The following is a 22,920-nucleotide window of genomic DNA, read 5'->3' as shown; positions in this document are numbered from 1 at the left end:
CTAGAAGGATAAATAAAGAGAGACCTGAACTGCCATGCAGACTTCAATGATATATGGTAATGGGTAGTAGACCCAGGTTAGAATACTGTGATTCAAGAAAAGTTTAAGGGGAACAGTGTGAGACTGGTGAGTTGGCCCAAACGCCAGGAGCCTACAATGGAGATTGCATTCAGATCTCCAAGTCTACCTCTCTCACCCTCCACCCTCTGTTATCCACCCCACTCACACACCCCCATCCTAATTTGTTTTGAATGTCTTAGGTTTTTTTTTTTTATTTGTTTGTTTGTACTGGGTTTTTTTTTGTACACCTGAGTTGGGTAATTTTTTACTCTTTCCCACTTTTTTTTACTTCTGTTCCCCCCTACCCTCCTTTCTCTGCAGTCATCACATGTCTTTCAGTATTCAATAAGTCATATCTTCTTCTTCCCTTATCACCATTCCCCATTATATTTTACACCTGTCTACAACTAGAACTGCTGTTTACTTTGTATTGTTCCTATCTCTGTATACCCATCATAATACTTTCTTTGAGGGGTTGTTTTTATTTGTCCGTCTGCTCAGTTTTCTCTACTTCCTTCTCTCTTCAATGCATTATTGACACCTACTATTTAGCTTAGCTACAACCCCTTTGTGACCTTATGAAAACATACACCTTATATTATTCATTAGAGTTTCCCCCATCTCCTTCTCATTACCGCCCTTATTGCCTTGGGTCTTCCTAGATCATAGAGATTCATCTTTGTTCTTCAGTAACGCTAAAGATACAACATTAGCATTGATTGGTCTTCTTCAGGTATTGCTGTAATCTTAAGGCTGTGGTTTATCAACTGTGATAGCTTATACAACTAAGCATCCTCTTGTTGTGTGGAGTAGGGGGTAGCACTCAGCATCTTGAGATCTGAAGCTGAATATTTGAAACCCAAAGGTAACAATTTTTAGTAAGATTTGCCCTCATCTCCTCTCACACAAAACCTTAGGAAAGGAGGGCATTAAGGAAAATACTGCACAACAGTTACACATCTGCAAATTATATTTGTTGTATTAGAGAGAGATGAGAAATTACTCAGAATGGTGTCACTTCATACACTCCATAAGGGGAAAGATATTTGAGGTAGAGAATGTGATTAAGTTTTAAACGTACACTAGGGAGAAAGTGGATTGATAAAATTCCCTTATAGTTGATAAGAGGTGATCTTTGAGGAAAAATACATGGCTGAATAATCAAGGACCTCTCTAGCAGAGGGAAAGGGTAGTACAGCAGGCTTATCTGGCTCATATAAGATATTTCACAATGAAAGGGAATATAAACTCACATTTAAAAAAAAGCAGGTGTTGGCTGGTGGGAATGCAAATTAGTGCAGTCACTCTGGAAAAAAATTTGGAAGCTTAAATATCTAAACAGAGATCTGCCATATGATCCAGCAATCCCACTCCTGGGGATATACACAAAGGAATGTGACACAGGTTACTCCAGAGGCACCTGCACACCCAGGTTTATTGCAGCGCTATTCACAATAGCCAAGTTGTGGAAACAACCAAGATGTCCCACTAGTGACAAATGGATTAAGAAAATGTGGTATTTATACACCATGAGATTTTACTCAGCCATGAAGAAGAATGAAATCTTATCATTCACAAGTAAATGGATGGAACTGGAGAACATCATTCTGAGTGAGGTTAACCTGGCTCAGAAGACCAAAAATCATATGTTCTCCCTCATATGCAGACTTTAGATCTAGGGCAAATACAGACTTTAGATCTAGGGTCACATGATAAGGGGAGAGCACACATGGGAGGTATGGGGATAGCAAAGAAACCCAAAACATGATAGTATTTGATATCCCCACTGCAGAGGAACTAATATAGAAACCTTAAAGCAACAGAGGTCAATATGAGAAGGGGATCAGGAACTAGTGAAAAGGTCAGTTAGAGATGAATCAACTTAGGATGTAACACATTTGTACATGGAAACGTTAGGAGTCTCTCTGTATAGCTGTCCTTATCTCAACTAGCAAAAACGCTTTGTCTTTCTTATTATTGTTTATACTGTCTCTTCAATAAAATTAGAGAAAAGAGCAGAACAGGTTCTGCCTAGAAGTGAGGGGGTGAGAAGGGGAGAGTGTGGTGGTGGGGGGCAGGGGGAAAAATGACCCAAACAATGTATGCACATATGAATAAAAGAATTTTAAGAAAGAAAACTTTCCAGCTGTTCACATATGCAGAAATATTATGTGTCAATTAAGAATATTAAAAAGGATCAAGTACAAGAAATTTTAAAGAGCAGGTGTTGAACATTGGCTGTATAAATTCAAGTGTGTTCCTTTCACAAAGATTTTTTAAACCTGAGACACAATTACTTAGAAAAATAAATTTGATACTAAATTCTCGGCAGCTGCAAATCTAATTGTTCTACTTTAGTAATTTTCTTATTATTTCTCTTCAGTTTTATTTACATCTTTTTCCCTTTAAACACTTGTGTACTTAAAGAGGCATGTTGATATAACTAGCCACATCAGAAACAGGAGGAAAAGGTCAAATATTCCTATTGGCTTTACATTGGAATGTTAGCTTGCCTGATTTCCCTTGCTGTTTAATAAAGTACCAATTTAGAAGGCTAATGAGAACATTTATGATTTGTGCTTGACATTATTATGCTAAACTTGACTATTTAATTATCAAATTAATTTTATGGTTATAACCACAGTATTGCACAATGTTTATGTTGTAAACATTTGGGAACTTTTAAATATAAAAATGCTTAATATTCCTAAACTGTTCCAGTGGGTAAGTAGCTATCAAAATTAAAAGGTCTAAGAAGCTTGCCAACAGCTATAAAATAAAGATATACCTTGATATAGCACAACAATTTGTACAGCACAATTACCTTTCTAATATCATTTGCCCTTGGACCTTAGTTGTGCTTTACATATTTGATGCACCTGAAAACTCAGTATTGCCTTAACAGCAGCTGGCTTGGTCACAAGGCGGTAACAGTAGCATTTCATGGTAATTATGGTGAGGACAGCTTTCATGAAAGGTTATTGCCTCAAGTTAGCAAACCCCCCAAAGACTTATTAATAGTCAGAATTTGCAATCCTATTATTAAAGAAGAAAAACACACTCAGGCACCCAAACCCGAACCAAATAATAACAAAATGCTATTTTGCTGAGCATTCAGTGGACAAATCTATATAATTATGCCAAGAAAACAATTCTTCTTGATAAAAATGAGGAAGAGATTTTTAAAAGCATCTAAATTTTATTTTTCAGCTTTCCTTTATTTGTTGTTAGAAAAACAATGATACCAGATAAATTTCAGTTGCCCCAAACAAGAATATAAATAAGGATGTAAGCCTTTGTGGAGCATATGCTGTTCAGTGTATGCTGTGACCTCATAAGCTATATACGTCTTCTGGTGGAAACCCTAAGACTCATGAAGATAACGGGGAGCAGGTGGACTGGCTCTGCTTCCATGAAATTGAGACCATAGACATTTCTCAGGAAGTCCTGTCTGCTCCTTTGGGTCAGAAATCCTCATCCTGGGGTTGAAGTTCATCACAGAGCTGAGCTTTTAGGGCTATTACCATTGCTGTCTGAAGGTTTTTTTTTTTTAATTTTATGTTCTATATTTTGTGCAATCTAAGATGGAAGCCACTAGCCAAAGGGAGCTGTTTAAATTTAAATTAAACAAAATTAAGAGTTCAGATCCTTGATTGTACTTATATTACAAGTACATTACAAATTATATTGCAAACAATCAGTAGCCAGTAGCCACATTTCATTGGTGGCTACTATATTAGACAGCACAAATATATATTATTTCTACCATCTTAGAAACTTCCTTTGAGCAGGCTGCTTCAAACATTAAAATAATAAAAAATATTCTAATAAATTCTTCAGCCTGTGTACAGAATCTTATGAAAATGAAATTCTAGAATCATATGGGGGTCTTTTTACTATGGGTCCATATAAATATAGTAAAAATAAGAAAAATAAATGATAAGGATAAATATTTGGAAAAATAAATAAAAACAATATTGTTTTAATAAAATATTAGGTTATACTGAATTAATTCTTTGGAAAATCAAACTCAGAAATTTGAAAACGCAAAGGAGAAAGTAAAATTTGTTTTTATTGCCTCTGTGTATTTGTTGCTTAATGTCCACAAAATTTCAGTTGTGCAATATGGATAAATTTCAGAGATCTGCTACAAGCATAACACTTACAGTTAGTAACACAGTATTGTGATAGGCAAAATTTATTAAAAGGGTAGGTCTCAATTTAAGTGTTTTAAACATGCACACACACACACACACACACAAAACCTATACATGAACATAGGCTAATTTTTGGAGGTGATGGATATATTCAGCAGCTTAACTATGATATGTCCAAACTCATCAAAATGTATATGATAAATATCTGTACTACTTTGTACAGCAATTATAACATGAGAAAGCATTTAAAATGCATTCATTAAAAAAACCTTTCCAAAGGTCTACAAGCTTGCTCACAAATATTGAGTTACATTAGACAGTTTTTAGAAGTCAAAATTAAAATGGTTTTTAAAATATAAAAAGTATTATTGTGTTTGGATTTTATTGTTGCTTGAGGTGATGGTAAAAAACCAATAGGAAGATAGATGAGATGAATATAAAAAAACTTTTGTAGATTTTTTTATTGTTTTACTTTAAGAACTAGACAGTGCTAAATAATAAACAGTATCTTTGTGACCTGAATAAATTAATGGTCCTTCCAAGGTACAAACTATCAATGACTAATTAAACCTGACAACAACCTAGCCCACACCTGCAATTTACAGTAACTATGTCCATCCTTCCCTGTAGGCTTTTCCAGATAATTTGTAATAAAATCCAACTAAATACTGTTTAAACACACACTATTTATAATAAGTCTTTTACATTATAATGTAATACAAACATAAATGAGATTCTTTCCTTTAAATATTATGTAACAGAATATTTAAATAACAATGCATAGTGTCTGGAATAATGTTAAATGTAATTTTTAGTCAAAGAAGTGAAATTAAAAGAAATCTATTTTCCAATAATAGGACTGATTTCACAGGAGGGATGTAAGTTAGAAGAGCACATATTTGTTTAATGAAAATGGGTATATAGCATAGAAAAAAGAACAGTATTATTTTATTTTTTAAGGTAACTTTTAAAATATTTTATTTATTTATTTATTATTATTTTTATTGTTTTATTATTCATATGTGCATATAACGCTTGGGTCATTTCTCCCCCCTGCCCCCACCCCCTCTCTTACCACCCACTCCACCCCCTCCCTCTCCCCCCCACCCCCTCGATACCTGGCAGAAACTATTTTGCCCTTATCTCTAGTTTTGTTGTAGAGAGAGTATAAGCAATAATAGGGAGGAACAAGGGTTTTTGCTGGTTGAGATAAGGATAACTATACAGGGAGTTGACTCACATTAATTTCCTGTGCATGTGTGTTACCTTCTAGGTTAATTCTTTTTGATCTCACCTTTTCTCTAGTTCCTGGTCCCCTTTTCCTATTGGCCTCAGTTGCTTTTAAGGTATCTGCTTTAGTTTCTTTGTGTTAAGGGCAACGAATGCTAGCTAATTTTTTAGGTGTCTTACCTATCCTCACCCCTCCCTTGTGTGCTCTCACTTTTATCAAAGTCCAATCCCACTGTTGTGTTTGCCCTTGATCTAATGTCCACATATGAGGGAGAACATACGATTTTTGGTCTTTGGGGCCAGGCTAACCTCACTCAGAATGATGTTCTCCAATTCCATCCATTTACCAGCGAATGATAACATTTCGTTGTTCTTCTTCATGGCTGCATAAAATTCCATTGTGTATAGATACCACATTTTCTTAATCCAGTCATCAGTGGTGGGGCATCTTGGCAAACAGCATTATTTTAAATGTGTTTGGCCACCTTCCCATAAGATTATCCTGTAAATTTGTTTCCATTATCTTGTACATCCTATGGGAGACATGGGATGTCTTTCAGGACATAATTTCAATAGGAAATACTGGACAAAATAGTAATTGGATATTTTATAGTACCAGGAATCAATCACTATTGCCAAAGGCTGTAGAGGAGGAGGTTGTACAAGGATCCTTTGGAGATGATCTTTGGTCCTTAGCCCAGCCATAATCACCTCCAACATGATGACCTCTGGAATTGTATTAGCATGCACTTCTGCATTAGTCACCAATGCCCATGCCTTTAGGCAAAAGTGGGCAACACAGTAACCACAAGAGCCCAACTGAAATAGAAGTTAATTCAGAGAACAAACAGCAGATACTTGCAGTTAGTTGAGAGACTAAATTACAGCACATTCCCTAAGAACTCTTAGAATTATGTGTAGGATGTAAAAAAATTCAATCATGGATAATTTCAACCGATGTGAACAGAGAAACGAAGTCATATATACCTTCATGGGCTGAATGTCTATGTCCCAATAAAATTCCTTTGCTGAAATCTTAGTCCCCTGTGAAATGGTGCTTAAAAGTGGAACCTTTAGGAGGTAATTAGGATTAAATTAGGTTATCAGGCTAGAACACCCATAATGGGATTTGTATCTTTATAGAGATAAAGGGACAAGAGCCTTTTCTTTCTTTGCTGTGAGAATATAATGAGAAGATTCCTATATGTGAACCAAAAAAGTGTGCTGTCATTAGACACCAACCAGATCAAGTTTTCAGCCCCAGACCTGAAAGAAATAAATGCTATTTAAGCCACCCAGTCACTGGTATTATGTTATTGCAATCCAAACTAAGACAGTCCCCATCACTCACCATCAATGATGTCAATTCATAATCAAGCTTGTTTTACTTTTGCCTACATCTGTTTTCCCCCACCCACTGGAGTGCTTCTATGCAAATTTTAGATCATTTCAAGGAAACAGGATTTCCTCCTCAGTGAACTGGGACAGATAATTATTGTTCTTTGACTATTGTTAAAAGACTATATTTCATAACCATGTTAGAAGTCACAATAAAGTGTATTAAGGGGCTTCTTAGAGGTAAGGACAGGGAATCTTGGAACAGATAATCTATAGCTGACAGCAAACTAAGGAAGAACCCTAGGGACCCTATCTATACTTAATCGTGAAGGACAACTATGAGTTATCCAAAAGAAAAAGAGAATGGCATTTCATGAAATGTTAAATCATTAACACAAAGCATCAAACATTGATACAATTCAATTCTTGACTTATGCACTTATATACTAGGGTTCAAAGATAGGCCCAAATTTTTTCAGTAGAATAAATTTGAGTAAAGCACATGGGGATGTGGATTTAAAATAACAGGGTGCATTGAAGACACTACCAGCTCTTCAGTAATATTAGACATATCTATGGTGGTGATGGTGGTTGTGGTGGCTATAGTTGCAGTAATTTCCCAGTAGGATAATAGATCTGTAGTGAAAACATGTTGAGCTGTCTTTCCAAAATGAGATATAAATTGATGTTGTTTGATCCCCCCACTACACAAAACAAAGAAGCCAACAAACAATAAGGACTTTGTGATCCTCTTTGGATTTAAAAGTCATTACATGACACAGTCTTCATATGAGTCTAGTCTACATTTTAGATATTCCATAAAGGTTCTCTTCATATTTCTCAGAACAAAAAATGGTTCTGCATCAGATAAATGCTACAATATCTGCTACTTGGACCTTATGACCCAGAAATTCCAAGTTCTGATGGTAGATGTTATATCACAAAATCTAATACTAAAATAATAACCTAAACCCCTAGGGAATTGCAGGAAGGCTATATCCTCTCCTGACAATCAATTTTATTCGTGGAAAATCAGCTCTGGGTTTGCTACTGAAGCATAACGTGACTGTGCACCCACAATTGCCCATTATGAACTGAATATTATCTGGTCTACCCACCCATAAAATTGAAAGTGCATAGCACCATTCTGCCATAAAGTAGAAATGGTATGTAAAAGGCAGGGACTGAGGAAGATCAGAGGAATGAGTAAATGACATTGATGGATGTCTCAGACTGCCACAGTGTCTGCTCTCTCTGCTACTTCTTTCTTATCCCATGCCTTTGGTCACATGGAGAGTTATCTATAACTAAATGAAGAAGAAATGTCTCAGGACTGATTCATGGATAAATCTGCACAATATACTGACTCTAGAAGTGGATGGCACCTCACTCAGAAGAATTCCCAAAAACAGTAATGGAGAGAAATCATCCTAGTGGGAAGAAATTTCTTTAGTATAGTCAGTATTATATAAAATGGTTTCACTGCCCTAAAATATCTTCTGTACTTTAGCTAGTCAACCATCATCTCCACTTCCCAGACTCCTCAAGCACCCACATATATTTTTGCCATTTTCATACTCTTCGTTTTCCAGAAGACCATACAGCTGTGATCATACATGATATAGTTGGGTTCTTAAGCACTTATAACTGGCTTCATAATTCATTTCTCTTTTTAAAATTGTGGTACAATATACATGACATAAAATTTACCATCATGATGGTACACAAGTTAGAGGCGTTAAGTACGTCCACATTTTGTTGCAACTGTCACCACTATTATCTCCAGAATTCTTTTCATCTGGAAAAACTTGAAATTCTGTATCCATGAAACAATAACTCCTTCATTTACCCTTACCTGAGGAAAAAAATCATTGAAACAGGAGTTGATTTTCTGAAAAGAGAAACAAAATTGACATGCTTTAGTTAGACTATGAAGAAAAAAGAGAAGACTCCAATAAATAAATCAGAAATTAAAAAAAAATGTTTCAAATGATACCACAAAAATACAATGAGATGAGAAGAAAGCACTGTGAACATCTATACACCAACATATTGGATATCTTGGAAGAAATGAATTAAATGCAAGGCATATAAAACCTGCCAAGACTGAATAATAAATGACATAAAATCTGTTTAAAAAAATTTTTAAATATTTTATTTTGTGTCAGGGAGTACAGATATAAAACAGTGATTTCAGAGATTTCAAAAATTTACTCAAAAATATCAATAAGAAACACATTTTATATCATGACATATATATATATATATGTGTGTCCGTGTACATCTAATCAAAACAAAATTTTCATAAAACAATTACATGTGATACACTGCAGTATTTTAATTCTGTATTTTATGGTAATTTTGGTTGTAGTTTATCAAGTTGATTTTACTAAATGGGCTTAAAATTCCTATATTTAAATGATAATAAAGAGGACAAAATTATGAATGATGATATTTTTCTGAATTTTTAATTTTTTATATTATTTTTTAACATGAACCAGCATTTATTTCTGTTTTTATAAACTTGGATTTTATAAATTTTACTAGGAATATTTGATTTTCCTTTTCTTTACAGAATTTCCTTGAAAGACCAATCATGAGTAAGGAGATAAAAGCAATACATTACTAAAAGTTTATCCTCAAAGAATATCTCAAGACTGATTCCTCCACTATCAAATTCTATCTAATATTTTAAGAACTACTAACATGTCTTCATAAACTCTTCCAGCAATTTGTAGAGGAAAAGATACTTTCAACCTCATTCTATGAGGCCTGAATTATCTCAATACTAAAGATAGACAAAAGCACTGTAAGAAAATAAAATTATAGGAGAATATACATAACGGCCATAGAAGCAAAATTTCTCAACAAGATACTAGCAAACTGAATATGAGAGTCCACTGAATGGGTCATTTACCATGATCCAATAGAATTTACCCTGAGATGCAGGATGGATAAAAAAGAAAATAAGTCAATAAATGTGATATGCATTCATAGAATGAAGGAGGAAAATAAACATGATCATTACACTAGAGGCAGAAACAGTATATAATAAATTCCACATACCTTTATTATGAAAAAAAACTCAATGAATTAAGTATAGAGGAATGTACCTCAACGTAATAAAGGCCACAAGGTCAGATGTGGTGGATCCTGTCTATAATCCAAGCTACGTATGAGTGAGATAACAAGAGAATTGAAATTTGAGGCCATTCTGGGCAAAAACTAAGCTGTGTGTGATTCATGCACACTTGTCATCCCAGATATGTGGGAGGAATAGGTAGGACTGAAGTCCAAAGCTGGCTCTAGAAGAAATGTGAGGCCCTATCAAAAAAATTAACTAAAGCAAAAATAGGCTAGGGCATGGCTCAGGTGATAGAGCACCTGCCTAACCTGCAAATCCCTGTATTGAAAGAAACTCACAGCTATCTTCATACTCAATGTTGAAAAGTTAAATGTTTTTTCTCTAACTGAAGAGGATTCTCTCTCTCTCCCTCTCTCTCTCTCATTTATTTAATTGTATTGAACATAGTACCAAAAATGTGCTTTTTAGTATAATACTTGATGTTCTAGCCAGAGATTTGGCAAACAGAAGAAAATCATTCAAATTGGAAAAGAAGTCACAAATTGCCTCTGCAGACACGATCAATTATATAGAAAATTATACCCACCAAAATTCTGCCAAGACTAATAAAGTTATGAAAGTTGTTAGTCACAAAATTAACAGAAGTGTTTCTATTCATTAAGAATAAATGGGCAAAAATAATAATAAAGTAGAATAAAAAAGGCAGTTTACAGTGGATTGATTTTAAGAAAGATGCAAAAAATACAAGGTGGGAAAGGAATGTTGCTTCAATAAATGATGTGAGGAAAAATGCAGTTCACTTAAAAGAATGAAATTAGACTCTAATCTTACAGCATATGCAAAAGCCAAATCAAAATGCTTAAAGAAGATGCAAATAAACACCTGAAAGAAATTAAGGAGAATTCAAATAAACAACTGAATAGAATCATGAAGACAATACAGAATATAAAGCAGGAGTTTAATAAAGATATTAGAAATACTTGAAAAAATCAAATAGGAATATTATAAATGAAAAGCTCAGTAATCAAAACAAAAAACTAAATTGGAAGCCTCACTAATACAGTGGAACAAATTGGAAATTGAGTATAAGTGATTGGAGATAAAGTACAGGAATTAGATCACTTAGACAAAAACAAAGAAAAAATATAAAGAAAATGTAAATGGAATATGCAAGAACTCTGGGAAAACATCAAAAGATCAAATTTAGGAATCATGCATACAGGAGATGAGAAACAATATAAAGCATATTCAATAAAATAACAGGAGAAAACTTCGCCAATATTGAAGATGAGTGGGTCTTACAAGTACAGAAGTCTTTCAAAACACAAGCAGGCAAAAATAAAAAAGAAACATCCCAACTTTTATTATTTCTCTCCTGCTGCTTGTTTTATAATAAGGGCTGAAATCAACGAACTAGAAACCAAAAAATCATACAAAGAATCAATGAACCAAAAACTGGTTCTTTGAAAAAATAAACAAGATTGACAAACCCCTGTCAAATCTGACTAAAATAAGGAGGAAAAGACCCAAATTAGTAAAAATCTGAAAAAAAAGGGGGCAATAACAACAAACACCAAGGAAATCCAGGGAATCATCAGGGACTACTTTGGTAACCTATGTTCAAAAAAATTGGAAAATCTAGAACAAATGGACAAATTTCTAGATACATATAACTATCCAAAATTGAACCAAGCAGAAATTATTAATCACCTAAGCAGATCTATAACACATAATGAAATTGAAGCAGTGATAAAGAGTCTCCCAAAAAAGACCCAGGACCTGATGGATTCTCTGCTGAATTCTTCCAGACCTTTAAAGAAGAACTGATACCAACCCTCCTTAAACTGTTCCATGTAACAGAAAGGGAAGGAAAACTGCCAAATTCATTCTATGAAGCCAGTATTACACTCATCCTCAAAATGGACAAGGACACAACAAAAAAAGACAATTATAGGCCAATCTTTTTAATGAACACAGATGCAAAATCCTCAATAAAATAAGTGCAAACCAAATTCAACAACATATCAAAAAGATCGTATGTCATGACCATGTCGGCTTCATCCCAGGGATGCAGGGATGGTTCAACATATGCAAATCATTAAATGTAATACAGCATATTAATAGAAACAAGGACAAAAACTACTTGATCATCTCAATAGATTCAGAAAAAGCCTTGAATAACATTCAACACCTTGTTGTGATAAAAGAAACTCTGCAAGAAAGGAGGACCTGGAATGATATAATCCATCCCTGAAAAAATGTCAACCTAGATTAGTGGTGTCCAGAAACACTATCCTTCATAATTGAAGGAGAAATAAAAACCTCCCATGATAAACAAATTTAAAGGAATTTATAGGAACACTAGAGAAGATTCTTAAAGGAATCCTATACACAGAAGGGGAAGAAAAATGCATCTAGAAAAATATAAGTAAAAAATAAATCCCACCTGATGAGGAGACTAACAAATGAGGATTAGAGAAGAAGCAAATATCACAAAACAACTAAATGACAGGAAATACTACACAGCTTTCAATATTAACACCGACTGTTAATGGTCTCATTTCTCTCATCAAAAGACATAGACTAGAGAATTGGATTAAAGACAAGACATTGCCATTTTTTCTGCATAGTAGAAATGCATTGCACTGACAAAGAAAAACCTTGGCTTAGGGAGAAAGGATAGAAAAAGAAGAGGAGATAGAGAGCAGAAAGAGGAGGAGGAGGAGAGAGAGAGAGAGAGAGAGAGAGAGAGAGAGAGAGAGAGAGAGAGAGGAGAGACAGAGCACATTCACATATTTTGCAGTACTGGGTTTGAACCCAGGACCTTGCACTTGCAAGGTGAGTGCTCTACCACTTGAGCTATGCTCCCAGACATACATTTAAATCACTTTCACAGTTATGATAACTCTATCTTATTGTTGGTTGCTAATCATTTACTGTGATCAATTTATAAATAAAATTTTATTTTATGCACTTATAAGAAAAAGCAGTACATGTGTGGTTCAGTACTAGCTGCAGTTTGAGGCATCCACTCGGTGTCTTAGAACATATTCTCTTTTGGATAAGTAGAAATTACTGTATTACAAACTTGGTAGGTCATGCATTTCTAGGAATTTGTCCATTTCATCTATGTTATCTGATTTATTTGTATAAAATTGTTCTAAGTATTGTTTTTTATGCCTGTAAAAACGATAGTAATGTTCCCCTTTTCATTTCTTATTTTGGTAATTTTAACTCTCTGTGTCTCTCTTACACATACATTTTTGTTAATCTATCAAAGTTTTGTCTGTTTTGTTAATTTTTTTCCTTCTAGAAAAGGTGTTTTGTATTTTTTCAATTGTTAAAATTTATTAAGACTTACTTTGTAGCTTAATTCATAATCTATCTCAAAGTCATCATGTGTGCTTGAGAAAAATGTGTATGATGCTCTTGATAGATGGAATGTTGGAATGCTCTAACATTATATTTTTCGGGACCAATTGGTCTATAGTATACTTTAAATTTTTTATGTCTTTATTGATTGGTTTTACTATCCATTACTGAAAGTGTGATATTGAAGTAACTTGCTAATTTTATTTTTGTTATTCTATCTATCCTATCAATTGTAGGAATTCTCCATGACACATCTCAGGTTGTAGTTGTGTCCTTTTGGCTTGAGTTACGGCCTTGCAGTAGAGGAAATAGCTTTTATTTTAATTTTTATTAGCATAACTTAATTGTACAAAGAGGTTTCATTGTGATACTTACATGCATGAACATAGGAGCTACAAGGAAGTAGCTCCTACTTCACAGTGGTGGCCTTAGTCACATCTTAATGGCAGAAGACTATGGTTATAGTTCAGTATTTGTGTCTGTTTCTCTCTTTTAACCTGCCTAGTTGTTTTTCATTGCTACATGGACTATACTTGGGATTAACATGCTTTTTTTGAGAGTAATCTGATATGTCTTTATTGTAACTTTTAAATACGTTTTATTTTAAATATGTTACACTAATGTGACTTTAACCTGTATAATTTGATTTTTTTAAAAATTTCCTGCTGAACTCTGTATGATCATTTTTCATTTTCTCCTTTCGTCTTTTACTCTCTTTTCAAAATGCTTTATTTTTATTTCTCTCTCTCTCTCAATATCTTTTTGGTGGTTTAGATTTATCTTTTTGTAGTATTCTTGAGAAATTTCTTTTGTAATATTTGTTATTCAACTTGTTTTGTTTAGGTTTATTTTTTCATTTTTAAAATTTCTAATTTTTTTCTGTCTGATTGTTATTTTTATTTTTATTGCTTGCCTTAATGCCAAAGGCTTTCATCTTGCTTATTTATTTTTAATTTTTTTTTTGGTTCTGAGTATTGAATTTAGGACTTTGAACATGCTAGGTAAACACTCTACCACTGAGTTATACCCCCAGACCTAAAGGCTTTATTTTAAAACAAACCAGCAAGCAAATAAATCCACATCATTGTAGCCTCATGCCATATATGGATACCATATAATTTCCCTAGAGGATCATACTTTCAGAGACATAGTCACATCTGGCCTTTTAGAAGTTGATCCTTCTTGACTGATTTGTAAGTAGAGAGGAAAAATGTAGTGGAAACAAAAAGGCTGAAGTAAGTTGTAATAAATGTTTAAAACAACCTTACAATCTTCTTTTCCCAAAACATCACCTCAGTTTCATTTTGAATGTCTGCAATCTCCTGTCAGACCACATATTCTTTTTCCCCGGTTTTCCCAACTTCTGGCTTCTCTTCCTGAAAATGCAAGTAACTGGGAGCAAATGACTTTGTCCACAGGGTGGGCTGAATCATCTGGAGAGCAGCCCCATCTTGTCAAAACTGCTGCCTGCTAGGAGATTTCCTGACAGCTGTGACTTTGATGTGTAAAAGAATAGGCTGCTTGTTCTTGTTTTTCTAGGAGTTTGAGATGTATCATTAGGTCATTGATTTGGGATCTTTCAATCTTTTTAATATATGCACTCATGGCTATAAACTTTCCTCTCAAGACTGCCTTAGCTGTGTCCCATAGGTTCCGGTAGGTTGTGTTTTCATTTTCATTGACTTCTAGGAACTTTTTAATTTCCTCTTTTATTGCATCGATGATCCATTCTTCATTAAGTAATGAGTTATTTAGTTTCCAGCTGTTTGCATGTTTTTTGTCTTTACTTTTGTTGTTGAGTTCTACTTTTACTGCATTGTGGTCAGATAGTATGCACGGTATTATTTCTATTTTCTTATATTTGCTGAGGCTTGCTTCGTGCCCTAGGATATGATCTATTTTGGAGAAGGTTCCATGGGCTGCTGAGAAGAATGTATATTGTGTAGAGGTTGGATGAAATGTTCTGTAGACATCTACTAGGTCCACTTGATCTATTGCATATTTTAGATCTTGGATTTCTTTATTGAGTTTTTGTTTGGATGACCTATCTATTGATGATAATGGGGTGTTAAAGTCTCCCACAACCACTGTGTTGGCATTTATATATGCTTTTAGGTCTTTTAGGGTATGTTTGATGAAATTGGGTGCGTTGACATTGGGTGCGTACAGATTGATGATTATTATTTCCTTTTGGTCTATTTCCCCTTTTATTAGTATGGAATGTCCTTCTTTATCTCGTTTGATCAATGTAGGTTTGAAGTCTACTTTGTCAGAGATAAGTATTGCTACTCCTGCTTGTTTTCGGGGGCCATTGGCTTGGTAAATCTTCTTCCAGCCTTTCATCCTAAGCATATGCTTATTTCTGTCGGTGAGATGAGTCTCCTGTAAGCAACAAATTGTTGGATCTTCTTTTTTAATCCATTTTGTCAAATGGTGTCTTTTGATGGGTGAATTAAGCAAATCCCAAAACAAATAGAAGGAGAGAAATAATAAAAATAAGAGCTGAAATCAACGAAATAGAAACCAAAAAAACCATACAAAGAATTAATGAAACAAAAAGTTGGTTCTTTGAAAAAATAAACAAGATCGATAGACCCCTGGCAAACCTGACTAAAATGAGGAGAGAAAAAACCCAAATTAGTAGAATCAGGAATGCAAAAGGGGAGATAACAACAAACACCATGGAAGTCCAGGAAATCATCAGAGACTACTTTGAGAACCTATATTCAAATAAATTTGAAAATCTAAAAGAAATGGACAGATTTCTAGATACATATGAGCATCCAAAATTGAACCAAGAGGAAATTAATCACCTGAATAGACCTATAACACAAAATGAAATTGAAGCAGCAATCAAGAGTCTCCCCAAAAAGAAAAGTCCAGGACCTGATGGATTCTCTGCTGAATTCTATCAGACCTTTAAAGAAGAACTGATACCAACCCTCCTTAAACTGTTCCATGAAATAGAAAGGGAAGGAAAACTGCCAAACACATTTTATGAAGCCAGTATTACACTTATCCCAAAACCAGGCAAAGACACCTCCAAAAACGAGAACTATAGGCCAATCTCCTTAATGAACATTGATGCAAAAATCCTCAACAAAATAATGGCAAATCGAATTCAGCAACACATCAAAAAGATTATCCACCACGACCAGGTAGGCTTCATCCCAGGGATGCAGGGGTGGTTCAACATACGAAAATCAATAAACGTAATAAACCACATTAACAGAAGCAAAGACAAAAACCACTTGATCATCTCAATAGATGCAGAAAAAGCCTTTGATAAGATCCAACATCATTTCATGATAAAAGCTCTAAGAAAACTAGGAATAGAAGGAAAGTTCCTCAACATTATAAAAGCTATATATGAGAAACCTACAGCCAGCATTATACTTAACGGAGAAAAACTGAAACCGTTCCCTCTAAAATCAGGAACCAGACAAGGGTGCCCACTATCTCCACTCCTATTCAACATAGTACTGGAATTCCTAGCCAGAGCAATTAGGCAAGAAGAAGGAATAAAAGGAATACAAATAGGTAAAGAAACTGTCAAAATATCCCTATTTGCAGACTTCATGATCCTATACCTTAAAGACCCAAAAAACTGTACTCAGAAGCTTCTAGACATCATCAATAGCTATAGCAAGGTAGCAGGATATAAAATCAACATAGAAAAATCATTAGCATTTCTATACACTAACAATGAGCAAATGGAAAAAGAATGTATGAAAACAATTCCATTTACAATAGCCTCAAAAAAAATCAAATACCTAGGTGTAAACCTAACAAAAGATGTGAAAGACCTCTACAAGGAAAACTATACACTTCTGAAGAAAGAGATTGAGGAAGACTATAGAAAGTGGAGAGATCTCCCATGCTCATGGATTGGTAGAATCAACATAGTAAAAATGTCGATACTCCCCAAAGTAATCTACATGTTTAATGCAATTCCCATCAAAATTCCAATGACATTCATTAAAGAGATTGAAAAATCTACTGTGAAATTTATATGGAAACACAAGAGGCCACGAATAGCCAAGGCAATACTCAGTCAAAAGACCAATGCAGGAGGTATCACAATACCTGACTTCAAACTATATTACAAAGCAATAACAATAAAAACAGCATGGTACTGGCACAAAAACAGACATGAAGACCAGTGGAACAGAATAGAGGATCCAGATATGAAGCCACAGAACTATGAGCAACTTATCTTTGACAAAGGAGCTAAAAATATATGATGGAGAAATAGCAGCCTCTTCAACAAAAACTGCTGGGAAAACTGGTTAGCAGTCTGCAAAAAACTGAAACTAGATCCATGTATATCACCCTATACCAAGATTAACTCAAAATGGATCAAGGATCTTAATATCAGACCCCAAACTCTTAAGTTGATACAAGAAAGAGTAGGAAATACTCTGGAGTTAGTAGGTATAGGTAAGAACTTTCTCAATGAAACCCCAGCAGCACAGCAACTAAGAGATAGCATAGATAAATGGGACCTCATAAAACTAAAAAGCTTCTGTTCATCAAAAGAAATGGTCTCTAAACTGAAGAGAACACCCACAGAGTGGGAGAAAATATTTGCCAATTATACATCAGACAAAGGACTGATAACCAGAATATACAGGGAACTTAAAAAACTAAATTCTCCCAAAACTAATGAACCAATAAAGAAATGGGCACGTGAACTAAACAGAACTTTCTCAAAAGAAGAAATTCAAATGGCCAGAAAACACATGAAAAAATGCTCACCATCTCTAGCAATAAAGGAAATGCAAATTAAAACCACACTAAGATTCCACCTCACCCCTGTTAGAATAGCCATCATCAGCAACACCACCAACAACAGGTGTTGGCGAGGATGCGGGGAAAAAGGAACCCTCTTACACTGTTGGTGGGAATGTAGACTAGTACAACCACTCTGGAAAAAAATATGGAGGCTACTTAAAAAGCTGGACATCGATCTACCATTTGATCCAGCAATACCACTCTTGGGGATATACCCAAAAGACTGTTACTCCAGAGGCACCTGCACATCCATGTTTATTGCGACACTATTCACAATAGCCAAGTTATGGAAACAGCCAAGATGTCCCAGCACTGACGAATGGATTAAGAAAATGTGGTATCTATACACAATGGAATTTTATGCAGCCATGAAGAACGAAATGTTATCATTCGCTGGTAAATGGATGGAATTGGAGAACATCATTCTGAGTGAGGTTAGCCTGGCTTAAAAGACCAAAAATCATATGTTCTCCCTCATATGTGGACATTAGATCAAGGGCAAACACAACAAGGGGATTGGACTATGAGCACATGATAAAAGCGAGAGCACACAAGGGAGGGGTGAGGATAGTTAAGACACCTAAAAAACTAGCTAGCATTTGTTGCCCTTAATGCAGAGAAACTAAAGCAGATACCTTAAAGCAACTGAGGCCAATAGGAAAAGGGGACCAGGAACTAGAGAAAAGGTTAGATCAAAAAGAATTAACCTAGAAGGTAACACCCACGCACAGGAAATCAATGTGAGTCAATGCCCTGTATAGCTATCCTTATCTCAACCAGCAAAACCCCTTGTTCCTTCCTATTATTGCTTATACTCTCTCTACAACAAAATTAGAGATAAGGGCAAAATAGTTTCTGCTGGGTATTGAGGGGGGGAGCGGGAGGGGGTGGAGTGGGTGGTAAGGGAGGGGGTGGGGGCAGGGGGGAGAAATGAACCAAGCCTTGTATGCACATATGAATAATAAAAGAAAAATGAAAAAAAAAAAAAAAAAAGAATAGGCTGCATTGTCACATGGAGGGTCTGATAGACTCCGAAGTCCAGGTTTGCAGAGGAGGTCGGGTGAGGCAGGATATCTACAGTAGCTAAGAACTTTTGTGGAAATTTTTTTAACCCTTGCATTTTTATGGACCATCAACCTGAATGTAATTGCAGAGGGCCTGTCAGAAAATTCTGCCAGTAAATACTGGGGCACCCAGTAATGACATGGTTTTCCACTGTAGGAGACATTTTCTGCATCTCATGAAAAAGTCCATCATGCTTTGTGCCCCTGTGCCTTTGTATCACTTCATGACGGCAAACTTGGTGGCCATAAAGTGGTAAAACCCTTGAGGTTCCAGCCATAGTTTTGAGGAATGTTCTTACCTTTGCTGTGGTAAATGTTTCCTTTTTCAGCTCCTTAAACTACCTGACAAAACAACCCTGTCCCCAGCTTTCGAGTTGGGTGGTTTAGATAGAAATTAGCCCACAGTTGATTTGGCTGAGATAGGCTAATACCTCCTCAATAGAAGTCTCTCTTCCTTCTCCATGTTCAATAGTCCTGTGGTATTGAAACGTCCCTGCAGAGTCTGCATGAGGGATTGGATTTAAGACAGCGTCTAGCTTGTTTTTGTATATATGTTTATCTTGGATCTATCTTCCATGTATGAGAGAAAACATGTGGCTTTTGTGTTTCTGATCCTGGCTAACTTCACTTAACATAATGTCCTCTAATTGCATCCATTTACCTTCAAACCACATATCATTATTCCTTGTGGCTGAGTAATACTCCATGTGTATATATACCACAATTTCTTTTTTTTTTTTTCAGTGCTGGGGACCGAACTCAGGGCCTTGCACTTGCCAGGCAAGCGCTCTTCCACTGAGCTAAATCCCCAACCCCTACCGCAATTTCTTGATCCATTTATCAGTCGTAGGGCATCTGGGTTGTTTACAAGGCTTGGCTATTGTGAATAGTGCTATGATATACAAACTCAGATCTAGAACATGTTTGTAACAGTGGAAGTACTGTATGGAACTTGGGGAAAGAGGGAAAGGAAAATAAAATGACAGAGCATCATTAATATGGCATAACATAATATGTGCAAGTAGAGGATATAAGGATGTATTTTGAAAGCTGTTGAAAAATGGGGGTGGTTGATAAAGGTGTAAGGGAGAGTAATGGAAGGGGTTGAATGGACCAAAGTAAAGTATACCCACAGTGGGTATACATTGAGACACCCCTCTGAACATCAATTTAAATATAATAATGAAAACCAGGACTGTGAAATAGGTACAGTGTGTGTGTGTGTGTGTGTGTGTGTGTGTGTGTGTGTGAGGGTACTAGTGAGAGGCGGGAGCGTGAGATTAAGGTGATAGTATATGGTAGATGGGCTTCATATACCTATACGAAATAGATCTAAGAAATCTTTTGTAATTGCTTTAAGTAGGGTGGGGAGGGGGTTGAGGGGGAGAGATGATGGGGGCAATGTAAATAATGTACAATATAAGTCTAATTGGAATTGTTGCTACAAATCCCCCCTGAATAATAAATATATCCCCCCTGAATAATAAATATAATTTATTATATATAATAAATATAATTTTTATATCCTAATAAAAATTTCTTATTAAAAAAAGACACAGTGTTAAGAAGGGCTTCTGTAGTGAAGGTGAGGTTGATTTTGGCAGCTTTGTGACCATGCTCACAATGTACAGTTACTAACCTGGTAAGGTCATGAGCAACATTCACACACTAAGAAATTCCTATGGTAATCATATGGTCAAACATTTCCTAAATGTTGTGTTATAATTCTATTGTTACAACTCCCCTCCCTGCTGCCTCATTCTCACTTTCCATACCCATGAAATTGAATTGGTATGGAGAAATGCCTGTGCCTACAAATCTCCATGGTTATTTCTTATTTTTGAGCAAGACTATTTTTGAAAGAATAGGGTATATCTGTGTGTGTTTCTGTTATGTGTGGGGGAGTTCTAAGGCCATTTATTTCCTTCATATTTTATCTAATTTAATTTTTAAACTGGTACATAAAGACTGCACATCTTAATGAGGCAAGATAGGATATTTTAATACATGTATACATTGTGTAATGTTTAATTCAGGTTAAACATATTTATTTCCTCAAACATTTATCATTTATTTATGGTAAAAAATTCTATCTTCTAGCTTTTTGAAATGTATGATATTATTGTTATTTATGGTCATCCTACTGTACAATAGCACAGCAGAACTACCTGTATCCAACTATAATTTAATACCCATTGATCAACATTTCTCGATGCAGAAGGTAATTTCAAATGTAGAATTTGAGCTGGGTGCCGGTGACTTACACCTGTAATCCTAGCTACTCAGGAGGCAGAGATCAGGAGGATTGCAGTTCAAAGCCAGCCCTAGCAAATAGTTTGAGAATCCTATCTCAGAAAAAAAAAATCACAAAAAAGAGCTGGTGGAGTGGCTCAAGGTGTAGGACCTGAGTTAAAACCCCAGTACTACAAAAAAAGAAAAAGAAAAATGTAGTATTTGGCTAGAAAAAATTCTGAATCAAGTCAGAAAATCTGTATACCTTTTTTTCCAAGGTAAGTCTAATTTTGGTTTTGATATCCATGGGGTCTTCACGACTAACAACAGTACTCAATAAACTTTATTTTGTTACCAGTTGGTCTGCTTAATTAATCAATCTTATTTGTTCTGATGCTTCTGTCTCACCAAGATATTTCATGCTAGCAATTTTCTTCTTCAACTTTACTTTTGTTGTTTTCCTGTTGTATGACATTGAATTTTTCTCAGGGTAATTTTCTTTTCTGTCATTGACCACCTCCACATTTCTAGTTTTTTTAAACTAGGATACTAATCAAAGGATTGATGGATAGGATTTTTAAGACTGTCATGATTTAAGTGCATGGTTATAATGTTCTGGCTGTTAGAAAGTATCTTTCAAAGCACAGACGTCAGAGTATTTACTGAAGTTTTTGCTTGAAGTTTTGCTCCATTAAAGAGAACATTTTTCTTCTATTTCTTAATTTTCATATTATTTTACGAAAGGAAAACAACAAAAAAATTCTTGCCTGGCACTTTTAATTGAAAGTCCTTATATATTTTGATATATTGTAAGAATCTTTGTAAAAGCTATAATGTACCCCCATCCAGCACAATGATTAAAAAAAATAAAAATAAGAAGCACTGAAAAAAGAAAGTCCTAATTTAAAGAACTGTCCACCTCAATTCTCATTGTCCTGTCCTGTTCTGAGAGATAGGTAAGAGATACAGACTGATGTCATTAAAATATTACATGGAATTAAATCCTGGTTCCTATTTTTCATATTTTCTGTGCCTTACATACTTTCATTCAATATGTTAGTAAAAATCCTTTAATACATAGAGTGGATATAATAAAATGCTAAAAGTCCTGGAAGGTATTTTTTACCACAGGTGGCATCTTCTGCTTGTCAGGTATTGTTTGTGCATCTAGTGCGTCTTCTATGAAAGCTCCCTGTTTGGGAAGTCAAAGATCATTTTCTCAGGGTCTCAGGAGAGTCAATGAATGAAGTCTTTCTAGCCTGCAGGAGTTCCTTAGAGCCCTCAGCTGAGGTTTCCTTTGGATCAGTAGTTTGAACAAAGTACTGCTTGTAGGCTTCACATAAGCTTTAAATAACTTCCCAAGTGCATTGGAAACTTTTATGAAATCAGATCTCTACCACTTCTGCTTGGAAATGGACTTCAGAATATCTTTATTCAGGAGAGGCTAGATTATGCTTAAGTCTTAACTTCTCTGTTTCTCCTTCAGTTTTGGAATCGCTCACTAATTAACTTGGTTACACACACAGCATAGTACGGGACTATGGTTTTTCAGTATGTTTTTTATAGAAAATTCATATATTATTTTACT

At 35.1% G+C, this 22,920-nt stretch overlaps 1 long non-coding RNA gene across 1 annotated transcript in view; it reads right to left on the bottom strand.

Annotated features, from left to right (window-relative positions):
• Positions 1 to 22,920, bottom strand: part of LOC141414080 (uncharacterized) — a 194,169-nt gene that overhangs the window by 13,617 nt on the left and 157,632 nt on the right. The window contains exon 4 of the long non-coding RNA XR_012439175.1: positions 8,641 to 8,676. This is a non-coding gene — a long non-coding RNA (uncharacterized lncRNA). The remainder of the gene's footprint in view (positions 1 to 8,640; positions 8,677 to 22,920) is intronic.

Source organism: Castor canadensis, chromosome 11, assembly GCF_047511655.1.
Source record: "Castor canadensis chromosome 11, mCasCan1.hap1v2, whole genome shotgun sequence".
NCBI lineage: Eukaryota > Metazoa > Chordata > Mammalia > Rodentia > Castoridae > Castor > Castor canadensis.
This window is presented reverse-complemented; position numbering and strand designations above follow the sequence as displayed.